Here is a 13194-nt window from a genome sequence, read left to right on the forward strand (position 1 = left end):
ACCTCCCCAAACAGGAACGGAGACCTGCCGAGGTTTGGGGAGGTTTGGGGAGGCGCCCAAACCTCCCCAAACGTCGGCAGGTCTGCGCGGAGGAACGGAGACCTGCCGAGGTTTGGGGAGGTTTGGGGAGGCGCCCAAACCTCCCCAAACAGGAACGGAGACCTGCCGAGGTTTGGGGACGTTTGGGGAGGCGCCCAAACCTCCCCAAAGGTCGGCAGGTCTGCGCGGAGGAACGGAGACCTGCCGAGGTTTGGGGAGGCGCCCAAACCTCCCCAAAGGTCGGCAGGAGGAACGGAGACTTGCCGAGGTTTGGGGAGGTTTGGGGAGGCGCCCAAACCTCCCCAAACAGGAACGGAGACCTGCCGAGGTTTGGGGAGGTTTGGGGAGGCGCCCAAACCTCCCCAAACCTCGGCAGGTCTGCGCGGAGGAACGGAGACCTGCCGAGGTTTGGGGAGGTTTGGGGAGGCGCCCAAACCTCCCCAAACAGGAACGGAGACCTGCCGAGGTTTGGGGACGTTTGGGGAGGCGCCCAAACCTCCCCAAAGGTCGGCAGGTCTGCGCGGAGGAACGGAGACCTGCCGAGGTTTGGGGAGGTTTGGGGAGGCGCCCAAACCTCCCCAAACAGGAACGGAGACCTGCCGAGGTTTGGGGACGTTTGGGGAGGCGCCCAAACCTCCCCAAAGGTCGGCAGGTCTGCGCGGAGGAACGGAGACCTGCCGAGGTTTGGGGAGGTTTGGGGAGGCGCCCAAACCTCCCCAAACAGGAACGGAGACCTGCCGAGGTTTGGGGACGTTTGGGGAGGCGCCCAAACCTCCCCAAAGGTCGGCAGGTCTGCGCGGAGGAACGGAGACCTGCCGAGGTTTGGGGAGGTTTGGGGAGGCGCCCAAACCTCCCCAAACAGGAACGGAGACCTGCCGAGGTTTGGGGAGGTTTGGGGAGGCGCCCAAACCTCCCCAAACGTCGGCAGGTCTGCGCGGAGGAACGGAGACCTGCCGAGGTTTGGGGAGGTTTGGGGAGGCGCCCAAACCTCCCCAAACAGGAACGGAGACCTGCCGAGGTTTGGGGACGTTTGGGGAGGCGCCCAAACCTCCCCAAAGGTCGGCAGGTCTGCGCGGAGGAACGGAGACCTGCCGAGGTTTGGGGAGGCGCCCAAACCTCCCCAAAGGTCGGCAGGAGGAACGGAGACTTGCCGAGGTTTGGGGAGGTTTGGGGAGGCGCCCAAACCTCCCCAAAGGTCGGCAGGAGGAACGGAGACCTGCCGAGGTTTGGGGAGGTTTGGGGAGGCGCCCAAACCTCCCCAAAGGTCGGCAGGAGGAACGGAGACCTGCCGACGTTTGGGGAGGTTTGGGGAGGCGCCCAAACCTCCCCAAAGGTCGGCAGGAGGAACGGAGACCTGCCGACGAGCCGCGGCCACACAGGGTATTCCTGTGTATTCAGGCTTGCAGAACGGCGGATCGGCTTATACTCGAGTCAATAACTTTTTCCAGTTTTGGGGGGTGAAATTGGGGGTCTCGGCTTATACTCGAGTCGGCTTATACTCAAGTATATACGGTATATCCCGCCCTTCTCCGAAGACTCAGGGCGGCTTACAAGCTTAGCAGTTAGTCTATGGTAGCTATGTTAGTCTATGGTAGCTATTTAAAAATCCGGAGGAGTCTAGTTTTGTATCACTGAATGAGCCCACTTCCATTCTACATACAGTATTCTCCAGTCCATGTATTTCCTCTATCCTTGACTGGGGTTATTTTAGATTAGGTGTGGGGAACCTTGGCTCTTTTACCACTTTTGGACTTCAACTCCCAGAATTCCTGAGCCAATGGCTGGCTCAGGAATTCTGGGAGTTGAAGTCCTCAAGTCGTAAAAGAGCCAAGGTTCCCCGCCCCTGATCTAGATGATGTGAAATCAGGGCAAGAACTGTTCAACTTCCATAATGCACAGAGCAGTAGGTCACAATCTTTTCCTTGAAAAATCTTAGTATTGATTGTTCTGAGATTTTCCAGCTCTACTGATGGAGAAAAAACACAAAATGCAGTACGCTCAGCCAATACTTGTTATGGTTACCCAGCTTTTATTTGTTGTATTATTCCTGCAGGTTGTTGATATTGTATGAAGGTGAGTGTCAGAGCCCACTAGGGGCCAGAATGCAAGCAATCAGTTTAGGTGTCCAGGTCAAAGTGCTTTTCAGTTCAGTGATGATCAGGGCTGAATAAATATATTTCATGGCAGGTGCAAATCTAATTCCAAAAGCAACAACTGAAAGGGTGGGTTGCTTCATCCAAGCTAAGTGAACCAGCCCCCAAAGGAATAGACTTGTAATTTGGCAAAAATCTCCTTGCAACAAAATGGGGTCATGTTAACATTTTATGCAAGGCATAAGATGCTGCCTTTTATAACTAGTGAGAGTTGGATTGATTCTCGGGATTTTATTTGCAGCCAGTTGGCACCCATCAAAGTTTGCAGATTGAATAACTGCCAACATGGTTCTGGTGATATAGAAGATAATGTTTTAGAGTCTGGCTATTGTGGGCTCTTCTTCAACGTGCACCTTATAATTACATTTTACATCATTTGTGAAAGACAATGGCAAATTTAAACAACTTTTAATACTCTTTTATTTATGAATGCACAAAGCTTAAATTGAGATAAAGCAGGCACTGCTAGACAGTGCTTTCTACTTTGTCCTTGCTTAGATGCAGTGCTATACCCCTAAAGGGCCTCCAGATAATCCACTGTTCTTCAAGATTTCTCTCATTACCTCTGTCTATGCCAGACATGTCAAACACAAGGCCCGGGGGCCGGATTCGGCCCGCGAAGTGGTTTCATGTGGCCCGCGAAGCCATCCTGGAAACAGTGAGGGAACGGCCCCCACTGCCTTAGCCCTGGCCCAGAGACCCTCCTCCTGCCAGAGACCCTCAGATCTGTCCCACTCCTGCCCATAGGCACCCTTAGGCACCCTTGATGCAAACGATGTAGAGCTGGCAATGCCCACCCAGTAGACCATACGCACTGTAGCCATGCCCACCCAGTAGGCCACGCCCACCCAGGCCACACCCACCCGCCCCCCTGAGGGGAACCGCAATGCTGATGCGGCCCTCAATGAAATTGAGTTTGACACCCCTGGTCTATGCTAAGCTGTTGTGTATCCATATATGCCCTGTGCTGATAGTAGTGGGCATGTAGATCTGTCAGGTTGTCTCACCTTTTTCACCCATCTTTCCTCTCCTTTTTATCAGATAATTTGCTTTATTATTGCTCAATTAGTCAAAATTTAAAGCTGTGTTAGAGCCACTGTACATATGGACTTTTTAAAACTGGAGTATCACTCTGGCAGCCAAAGTATATAAAAGCCTGCATTTCTTACTCTTTAGTGGTGATTTCCAGCCATTTAATAGAATTTTCCATCTCATATATGATAGTTCTGAGAATATGTTAGTGGTTAAGGCACTGGATTAAAAGTAGGATGATCCAGATTCAAGTCATCCCTTAGGCACAAAAACCAACTTGACCTTCAAAGAGTCAGTTTCTCTCTGCCTCAAACCAGCATCAGATTGAGGAACCAACCCTTTATCACATCTTTTATTGATGAGACATTGCTGCTGTGTGAACCAGGCAAGCACAGTGCAACCAAGTGGGACAAAATATACTGCTCAAAAATATAAAGGGAACAGAAAATAAGACATCCTACTATTAAATACAGTACATTGTGTTGTTTAAGTGTTCCCTTTATTTTTTTTGAGCAGTATACTAAGAAAGTCCTAAGTTCTGCTTGGTCTGCTATTGTCATGATCCAGTCAGCCATCATTATTCTTGAACTTTCTTAGGAAAATATGTACATCAACTTCGTTTGAAGAAATAGATGTGGTGATACACAAAGGTGAGGCTTGAAAAGAGGTATTTCTGCTTTAAAATTTTGGAGAGGGCTGTGGAACCAGACATGACTTTTGTATAATTAATCTTTCATGGAATTATAGTTAGAAGGTAGATATTAGAAGACCTGAGATTCTACAGCTATGGAGCAGGATAAGAAAATATTTCTTAAATAATTGTTTTCAATTTTCAGTGCTAGCAGAATTTTCTGTATGTATTATCTTTTTCCTCACTGCTTTTATTGATTAGTGATATTGGCAGTCAATAGGGGTGCTTGTTGTATGTTTGGCAGCTCTTTTGTATCCATTTGCATGCTTGTTCTTCTTTTGTCCTTTCTTTCCCCTTGATAACTACTATTCCTGTCCATGGATTTCATATTAGAATTCATTATGCTATGCAATATTTGCTTTTGCATTGATTCCGTCTCTTTAACGTTTGGATGTTGGTTTAATATGATGTGAATAGTTGGCTAGAAGCTTGGCTTGAAATGGACCCAGCTTTTTAGTCCTTGCTATCTCATGAAGTAAACTGAATCAAAACCATAAATATGATGTTCCTCCAATAATGATTGCCTATCAAACTGTCAGTCTTCTTTGGGAGATCAATCATGAACCACAAGGACTATGTCTGCCACTCTTGGCTTGAATTTCATTTCTGAAGACATTATTTTTAGTATGTGGAACATTTCATTTCTGAAGACATTATTTTTAGCATGTGGAATTTTGGTTTCAGCTACATTATTTTTGAATTGGAACCAGCTGCTACGTTTTGAAGTGGCCCCAATGCTGAATTGGAGAAGAGCAGAAGGCCTATAAATCTGGAAGGGAGCAGCTAGGCCTAAATTATGACTGAGTGAAAACCTTTCTGGGCCTTTCTGAAGATGGAGGAGAGTGCCTCTTTTGCCATACCACAGCAGGCCTTTATGTTATCTCACAACTTTGCCAATGTGAGATGTTCAGAATTATTTTTGTTTTTTTAGTACATTCCAGATTGTTTTACTAACCAGCTGTTTGGTTGGATTGTATTAATTTCAGTAGTGGAATGAAGGAATAGTGATTATCCATATGCCATAGAACTGGTTTCAATGTAATCTATTGGAATGCTAGTGCAGACTTATACACTTCTGGAGTATGCGTATGTGATTTTGCTTAAATATCCTTGCATCATTCTGCTTTCTGTGTGGGATTTTTGCAAGGATTAAAACAATAGCTGAGGAAGAAGAAAAACCATAACATCCTGCAGAAAATTATACAGCAGTCATAACTGAATTTCAGCATGAATGGCCGTGTTAATGTAGCATAAAGATACTTATCAAAACTTAAGGCCTGACTTGTTCTAAGTGAAATATTAAATTTCATCCCTTGTGCTCTGATAACCGTATTAAATTTCAGTTAATATAAACACTTTCTAGGGCACGGGTGTCAAACTCGCCACGTCACGTGTCAAGACATATTGTAACTCTTTATGCATTGCTGGCAATGGGGTGGGCGCTGCTTTGGTATGATGAAACCAGCCCATGGGCCGGCAGTTTAACATCCTAGGGAGAGATCTGTGTTTTTTATATAAAAATGCGAGAGCAATACATAGAAACTTGAGATGTTGTCATATAAATGGCTTAGTGTACTTTTAGTGAAGCAATTACACAGTATAGCTATTTTTGCTCCCCTTACCGTAAGAAAAAGGATGGAGGAAGAGATAAGAAAACATGGAGGGTTACAAATGGAAAGTGATATCTGGTTATTTACTAGAATAACAGAGTTGGAAGGGATCTTGAAGGTCTTCAAGGTCAGCATCCTGTGCTGAGTTTGGGCAACTGCACAAAAAAAGTTACACTTGGAAGTTGCCATAGATTTAGAGCTGACAATATTATTTTGAAAGTATTGTTGCCAGGCAAGCAGGGTAGATTGTTCTATTGTATAAAGAAAACCGATATGTAGACTTTTCTAAAGGATTGTTTCTGTGCATTTCACGTGTGACCAATAGCTGTTTGGTCACTATTCTATCATCCCTTCATATAAGTGCCCAATAAGAATCTCTGCTCACCTCTGCACAATTCCACCCAATTACAAAAGTGCAAAATTACTCAGTAGTTTCTAGATGGCAATGCCTGTTCAGCGTGAGAAACCTTGGCTTGCCACCTGCTAAAAAAGACTGCACTGTTTCTGGGCAATCCACTGAGTTGAACTAAGGTGAGCTGCCAGGCTGCCACCTCCCTGCCAGTCTTTCTTTAAACGCTTCTCATGGTCCTGCCAATGGACCTACATGGCACTCGGGCACCCTGGCCTTGCACATTAACACAAAAATTGTGGCTGCAATGCTCAGGGTCAGATCAATTTTATCCTAGGCCAATGGTGGCGAACATATGGCACGCTTGCCAGAGGCGGCACTCAGAGCCTTCTCTGTGGGCACACGCGCTGCCGCTGCCAGCAGCTTGCACAGGTCCATTAGGCTGCCGCTGCCCGGAGCAACAGCCCCACCCAGCACAAAAGAGGCGAAGCGGCCAGCTAGCAAGCTCGAGTAGAGGTGGCAGAGGATGCCCACGCCCAGCAAGCCAAAAGCCACCCTGAGCAGGGAAAGCCAGATCCCTATTGGCGCCATGGTGCCTCAGTCCCAGCTAGGATTGCGTGCCTCTGCCCATCTATGCTGGGCCTCCTGCCCACCTCCCCATCTGCCAGAAATCCCCTGGATCTCCCCCAACCCTGCCCGGCCCCCACAGGCATCCCCCCCCATAAGCAACATCAAGGTGGCCATGCCCACCCCAGCCACCCAGTCTGCCATGACAACTGCAGCCATGCCCACCCAGTGGGCCACACCCCCATGCCTCTTCTGAGGGCACCACAATGCTGATGAAGCCCTGGCACTTTGCAATAAATAAGTGAGTTTGGGGTTGTGGTTTGGGCACTCGGTCTCTAAAAGGTTCACCATCATTGTCCTAGGCTACTGAAGTAATTAGCACAAGTGATTGTGGAGCCACCAGTTGTAGAATTTGAGAACTGGAAAAATGTCATAACCTTAAGAACGGAGGAGAAAATGCTCTTGTTTCAGTGGGGAAAGAGGCGGACCAGGAGAATTTTAATATACACTGGACAAGGTCCTTGAGATTATTAAACAATATGTTTATGGACAAGGGACGCGGTGGCTCAGTGGGTTGGGACGCTGAGCTTGTCGATCAGAAGGTCGGCAGTTTGGCGGGTTGGATCCCGAGTGCCGCTTAACAGAGTGAGCACCTGTTACTCGTCCCAGCTTCTGCCAACCTAGCAGTTTGAAAACACGTAAAAATGCAAGTAGAAAAATAGGGACCACTACGGTGGGAAGGTAACAGCATTCCGTGCGCCTTTGGTGTCTAGTCATGCCGGCCACATGACCACAGAGACGTCCTCGGACAAACACTGGCTCTTCGGCTTTGAAACGGAAATGAGCACTGGCCCCTAGAGTTGGAAATGACTAGCACGCGTGTGCGGGGGAACCTTTACTTTACCTTTATGTTTATGGACATATGGATAGGAATGTAACAATTAGCAAGAATCAATTTGGGCTTGTCACAAGTCATGTCAAAGTAACCTCATCTCTTTCTCTCGTCTCTCTCTCTCTCTCTCTCTTTTGCAGCGTAATTAGATTAATAGATGGAGAAATTAATGGATATAATATACTTTGATCTAAGCAACCCTAAAGATTTGACAAAATCTTATAGCTTCATTAATAAAATAAAATGGTAAAACATGGGCTTGATAATACCATTGTTAGAGATAGTCATAATGGGCTGAATGACCACATCCCAAAAGTACGCATTAATGATTCCATATCAGTTTGAAAAATATTATTGAATAAACATTTTTAGCATGCAGAAGAGAAAAATAAGAGGAAATAAAGGTAGCAGTCTTCAAATATCTAGTTCTCATAGAAAAGAGGGTGTGGATTTGTTCTGCTTTGCTGGGATGACAGGACCAGAAACTACATGGAAGCAGAGTTAGGTTAAATAGTCAAAGAAATTTCTTGAGAGAGTAGTTCAACTAGTTTGACATGTTGCATGATGAAATGCTATATTCTGCTTCAGATAGAGGCCAAGAGCGCCTTCTGTCTGAAATGGTTTGGCAGATCCCGCACTGAGCAGGGTGTTGGACAGATGATTTGTGAAGTCTTTTTAATACTGCTGTAGTGGTTTCTTAAAAGTTATGTAGGAATAAGTAAAAATATTAAAAAATAGTTTCATCTCATTATACTATTTTCTCTAATTTCGTTCAGGACACAAGTGGTTGTATTGCTGTATGTGAGGCCATTCATCACTTCGTCATTTCCAAACTGAAATATATTAAGACATGGCTCACTGTAGGCTGCAGTTCTGTACATAAGCCTGCCCCAGCACAGGCCCTTACAGAGGCTTGAGAAAAGCTCTTAAATGACCTCAGAGTTCCTTACTTTAATACAGGAAAAATTCAGAAATAGCTTACATTTGGAAAGGTGCTAGAGTGTTTGAATCTTTCATATAAACAACATTTTCTTTTGATTAAACAATCATAAAGTACGCACTGCAATACAAAAGGCAGTATCTCGTAAGCCACCCAGAATTGCTTAAAATGGGCGGCCATTTTACAAAAATAAACATTTACATTGAAGGCCACCACCGTGCCATTTGTTGTTAAATGTATAGGTAACATGAACACAATTTCATTTCTCTATTTGTAATATGCCACAGTTCCAAGGGACTCTTGGCAGTTCACAAAGGTAAAATACACAACTGAAACATTCACAAGCTTCTTTCCAGGGCTGAGAGAGAGTTGCTGGCCCAGGGTTATCCTCTTGGCTACAAACCACTACAGCAAACTGGCACTCTGCTGGGCTGTTTGCTCGTCAAATAAAGATGATCTTCTAGAAACAGTATGACCTCTTTGTTTTTGGACCACACCACATATTCAGTAATCCACTGTGAAATAGTTTTCTCATTAATAGCAAATACTTTTCTAGTTATTTCTGTTCCCAGTCAGAACTAACAGCTGTATTAAGGGCACAAATGGGCTTAGCCAACATGGGAAGGCTGATATATGGTTGTGTTAGCAATATATCTAACATATCAGCCTTCCCATGTTGGCTAAGCCCATAGCTGGAACAGTGAGGAGGATTGTGCAAAAGCATATTGCAAAGAAGAAACCCTGTGAACTAGGAATAAATTAGCAATGTGTATTTTCCAAATATAAATTTTTGTTCAATCCAGGAAACAAAACAAAACAATTAAAAAATTAAATACTTTTAATTTGTTTATTCTAATTTCTTTAATAAATCCAGTAATCTGACTCAATCCTTCCTTGGCTCATTTTTACAACTAATATGCTAGTAACCAACTGTGGTAATATGGAAATGTTGCAGTCATACCAGATTTTGCAATGTAAGTCCAAAGAATGTGTCCAAGCTTAACATGAAAGGAAATGTGTGTTCATTGTTTACAAAATCTGCATTCTGGTGTCTTCCAGCGAAGCCCACCCATAGTAATCAAAAATAACTATCCAAACAAAAATAACCAATACAATCGAACACGTAAAAAGGTCAGATGAAACTTAACAATATAAAATTAATGGGGGAAAACAGCTAAGATAAATTTTTAAGGCTATCTAGAGGAGAAATAGATGTCATCATAAAAGTATTATATTAAAATAAAAATAAATGGTACTATTAAGCTGTCAAAGCAGTTCCATGAGATTATGGAGCTTTTCCTCTACGGCTCATATACTACACCAGCCTGCTGTTTAACAGCATTTAAATCATTTTTCTGCTTCCTTGTACTTTCTCCTATAGAAAAAAATCAGGGGCGCACAGAGGAAGTACTTTCTTTCCACTGAGAGTGGCCTTGTCTTATCTGTCAGTGTTTAAAGAAGAGAATGTTTGACAGGACATGAAAAGTTAATGCCTACATCTCCCCTTTAGTCCTGATACCTAGTAGAGAGATCCTTTCACATAGTTGGAGATGGCTGCAATTTATCTTTGGTAGTATTGTTCTGATGGTAACCTTGCAGCCAAAAATGGTTAGTGTTATCATGTTAAGAAGCTCAAATGATAATTTGTCCCTAGTTGTAGCCTGGCTGGCTGCCGCCTCTTGGCTCCAGCCTGTTGAAATGAGTCCAGGTGAACCTCATGAGGAAAATACAATGAAACCATCTTCTCTGCAGTCCAGAAGCTGGCCTGCTTTCCATGTTTATCTCTGCTGCAGCATGATGCCAGATGACAGCTGGATAGCAGAACACTCCATATCAGTGTTTCTCAACCTTGGTGACTTTAAGATGTGTGGACTTCCAGAATTACTCAGCCAGCATGCTCTGCATAAATAAAATAATATGAATCGTTATTACTTTTTCCTAGCAGGTTCACTGTTCCATAATCTCAAGAATGATATCAATTTTTAAAAGGTAGGTTGAAGAGGAAATGGAAATAAAATGTGTTTTCAACATATGACAAGAAGGCTCTTTTTCAGCAATTAGTAGAATGACATGACTAGTTACCATTAGATCGATTGGGGTCCTCCTCCTAGCTTGAGGATACTGGTTATAACATAACTGTGTTATCTTTTCCATGTCTCCACAAAATAGGCATTTGCCTTTAAACCGAATGATGGTCTGGCATAAAACAGCAAATCTCTATGAATTTATATCTCGGGAACAAATGAAGAGGCCATCAGTCTCTCTGCAGTCAGAAAAGGGGTACTCTTGTTTGCTGGAACGTAAGGAGTTACTTTGAATTATATCCATCTACAAAAGTGATTAAATGTTCAGAATGAACTTTGCACTCTTTTCTGAGAAGAATATATTTTGCAAGATTATGAGTATTTTGGCAAGAATTGGGGTAACACAGGCCAAGGGGAAAGGCAGTTTAGTCAAATGGAATTAGGTGGGGCCGTGGCTATTTTTGCTAATAATATTTTAAGCTTAGTCCTCAAGTGGAATTCACTTCTAGATTTTGTATATTTATAATTACAATTATAACTGGTAAATTATTTTGGGAATTTTATGCACATAGAGAGAAAAAAAGGACAGAAGTCATCATTCTTTGTGACTTATGACTGTTTTGCACACACGGTTGCAGCCTCCCCGTGATTATGTGATCAAAATTCGGGCATTTGGCAACTGGCATATATTTATGATAAGTGCACTGTCCCAGAGTCATGTGATCACCATTTGTAACCTTCCCAGCCGACCTCCAACAAGCAAAATCAATGGGGGAAGCCAGATTCACTTAACAACCAGATAATTCAGTTAACAACTGCAGTGATTCATTTAATTATAGCAAAAAGGTCATAAAGTGAGGCACAACTCACTTAAAACCTACCTTGCTTAACAACCTAAATTTTGGGCTCAGTTGTGGTTGCAGGTTGAGGACTACTGTACTTCTTTAGATGAAACTTCTTCTAATGCTAGAGTAAGGGAAACTCGTGAGGCCTGGGAAGATAGGCAGAGTATGGAGAAGAAGCTTGGTGAACTGAGAGGTATGTCCTCAGATTTCATTTAGCCACAGGCTAACGGAGCACCATAATGGATGAGCAACCAGTGAATTATGTAGAAGCCATACTATACCCTTTATACTTCCCAGAGCATTGTAAAAGATTTCAGCAGGTAGAACCAAGGTGAAGGAAGAATTAGTTTACTTTCATAGGTTTAGAAAAGAAGGATCTGAACTCCAATTCCACTTCTAGTTCCTGTTAAGATTTTATTGTCCATCATAAAATAACTATATAACATTGTCTTAACAGTGAATCTCTTTTACACAGTTCTTGCCAACTAGTGCAGTTGCAGGTCAGATATCAAAAAAGGTGAACACTAGGAAAGACACCAGGACTAATATTTATTAGAATAGTCCTTTTGCTCATAGCACTGGTGAGTGATGCTCTCAGTACAACCATAGACTCACACAAAGGGGTTGATTTTATTGGGCAAGTTTCATAGCTCTTTATTCCTCCCCGCTCCCAAGATTTGCTTAGTTTAGGTATCAGCAAAGGAAGCTTATATATTAGTGAGGATTTGAGTTCTTTGAGAGCCAGTATGGTCTAAAATCAGAGACGTGAACTTGCCTTAAGCACAAAACCAGCTGGGTGACCATGGGCCAATTACTTTCTCTTAGCCCTAGGAAGGAGGCAGTGGCAAATTACTTCTGAAAAATCTTGCCAAGAAAACTTCAGGGACAAGAAGTCTCGGAAAATCAGACATGATTGAACAGAAGAAAAAAAAAGTGTCTAATACAGTGTTTCTCAACCTCAGCAACTTTGAGATGTACGGATTTTAACATCCAGAAAATCTCAGCCAGTCCATGCTAGGAGCAATGCACACAACTTAAAATTGCTGAGGATGAGAAACACTGATCTAGCGGGCATCGGGTGCTTGCTAAGACTAAGGAGGGAAATAATTATTTAATTCGGGAAGTTTGTTATCTCACAATATGTGAGAATAAATTGAAAGAGCTAACTTGTTTAAGCAGCCTCTCTTCCATGTGTTAATTAAAAAACAAGGATCAGAGACAACTTAAAATAACAGTTTCCTATTTTTTAAAAATGTAATCATTAAACATTACTCTTTTCGTTAAAGTTTAATAATAATATCAACAGTATGATAACAATACGCTTAAATTAGTTATTTGTAATGAAGAAAAAAACCAAAAAAATGTAGGTAAAAATCCAGCATTGCCAACTGCTTTTTCCTTTCTAGCCACCAAATGCCAGTAAGAAAATGTGATTTGAGTTGTTTGATTTTGCAGAAAACTAATTGAGTAGTACATCATTAAAGTCACTGGAGAGACTTATTTTCTAACCACAAGGCTGTCATATGACAATGCTTCTCCATGTAGTTACTGTTTACCAGTATATACATTGTCTCTAATATAAGTGAAAACCAGAAGATGACAGGAAATGCAGCTATAACTTTTGGCAAGCAACACACATGCCTAGATGGGTATGTGAGAGAGAAAAGATTAATTAGCCCTATTCAAGGGTTTCACTTTTCATACATCAACACGTGATGGGTAAGAACAAGGATGGGCATATTAGTTTTACCCATCCATTGTTCTGGAAAATCTTGTGATGCCTAGAATTATCACCGTCTGCTTTTCTGGGTTGTATCTTCTTCTCAAAGAGGCGCTTGTTAGTGATCTGTCCCATAGACACTGTCAAGAGCAGGTGGTTCAGCTTAGATACCAAATCTGTCGATTCCTCAAAGGCATTCTGCAGGAGCTCTTGGCAAGTATAGCCTGTGCAGAGGGGACGAATTCCCCTGAACTCTGCATAGGTTTTATTTCAATGTTATTTTAAGATTAGAGGGGCTAAGGTCAGAGAAGCTGGAGTTGTACTTACTGATA

At 43.0% G+C, this 13194-nt stretch overlaps 1 protein-coding gene across 4 annotated transcripts in view; it reads left to right on the top strand.

The window, feature by feature from the left end:
- Positions 1-13194, top strand: part of SLC29A1 (solute carrier family 29 member 1 (Augustine blood group)) — a 74157-nt gene that overhangs the window by 32316 nt on the left and 28647 nt on the right. The window contains exons 1-2 of one of the 4 annotated variants that reach the window (XM_081342181.1): positions 10183-10262; positions 10443-10573. The exons of the other annotated variants lie outside the window; for them this stretch is intronic. The gene's annotated coding sequence lies outside the window, so the exon portion shown is untranslated. Of the gene's footprint in view, positions 1-10182; positions 10263-10442; positions 10574-13194 lie in introns of those variants that run through there. 4 annotated transcript variants of the gene reach the window in all.

Source organism: Vipera berus, assembly GCF_964194415.1.
Source record: "Vipera berus genome assembly, chromosome: 1".
NCBI classification, from domain to species: domain Eukaryota; kingdom Metazoa; phylum Chordata; class Lepidosauria; order Squamata; family Viperidae; genus Vipera; species Vipera berus.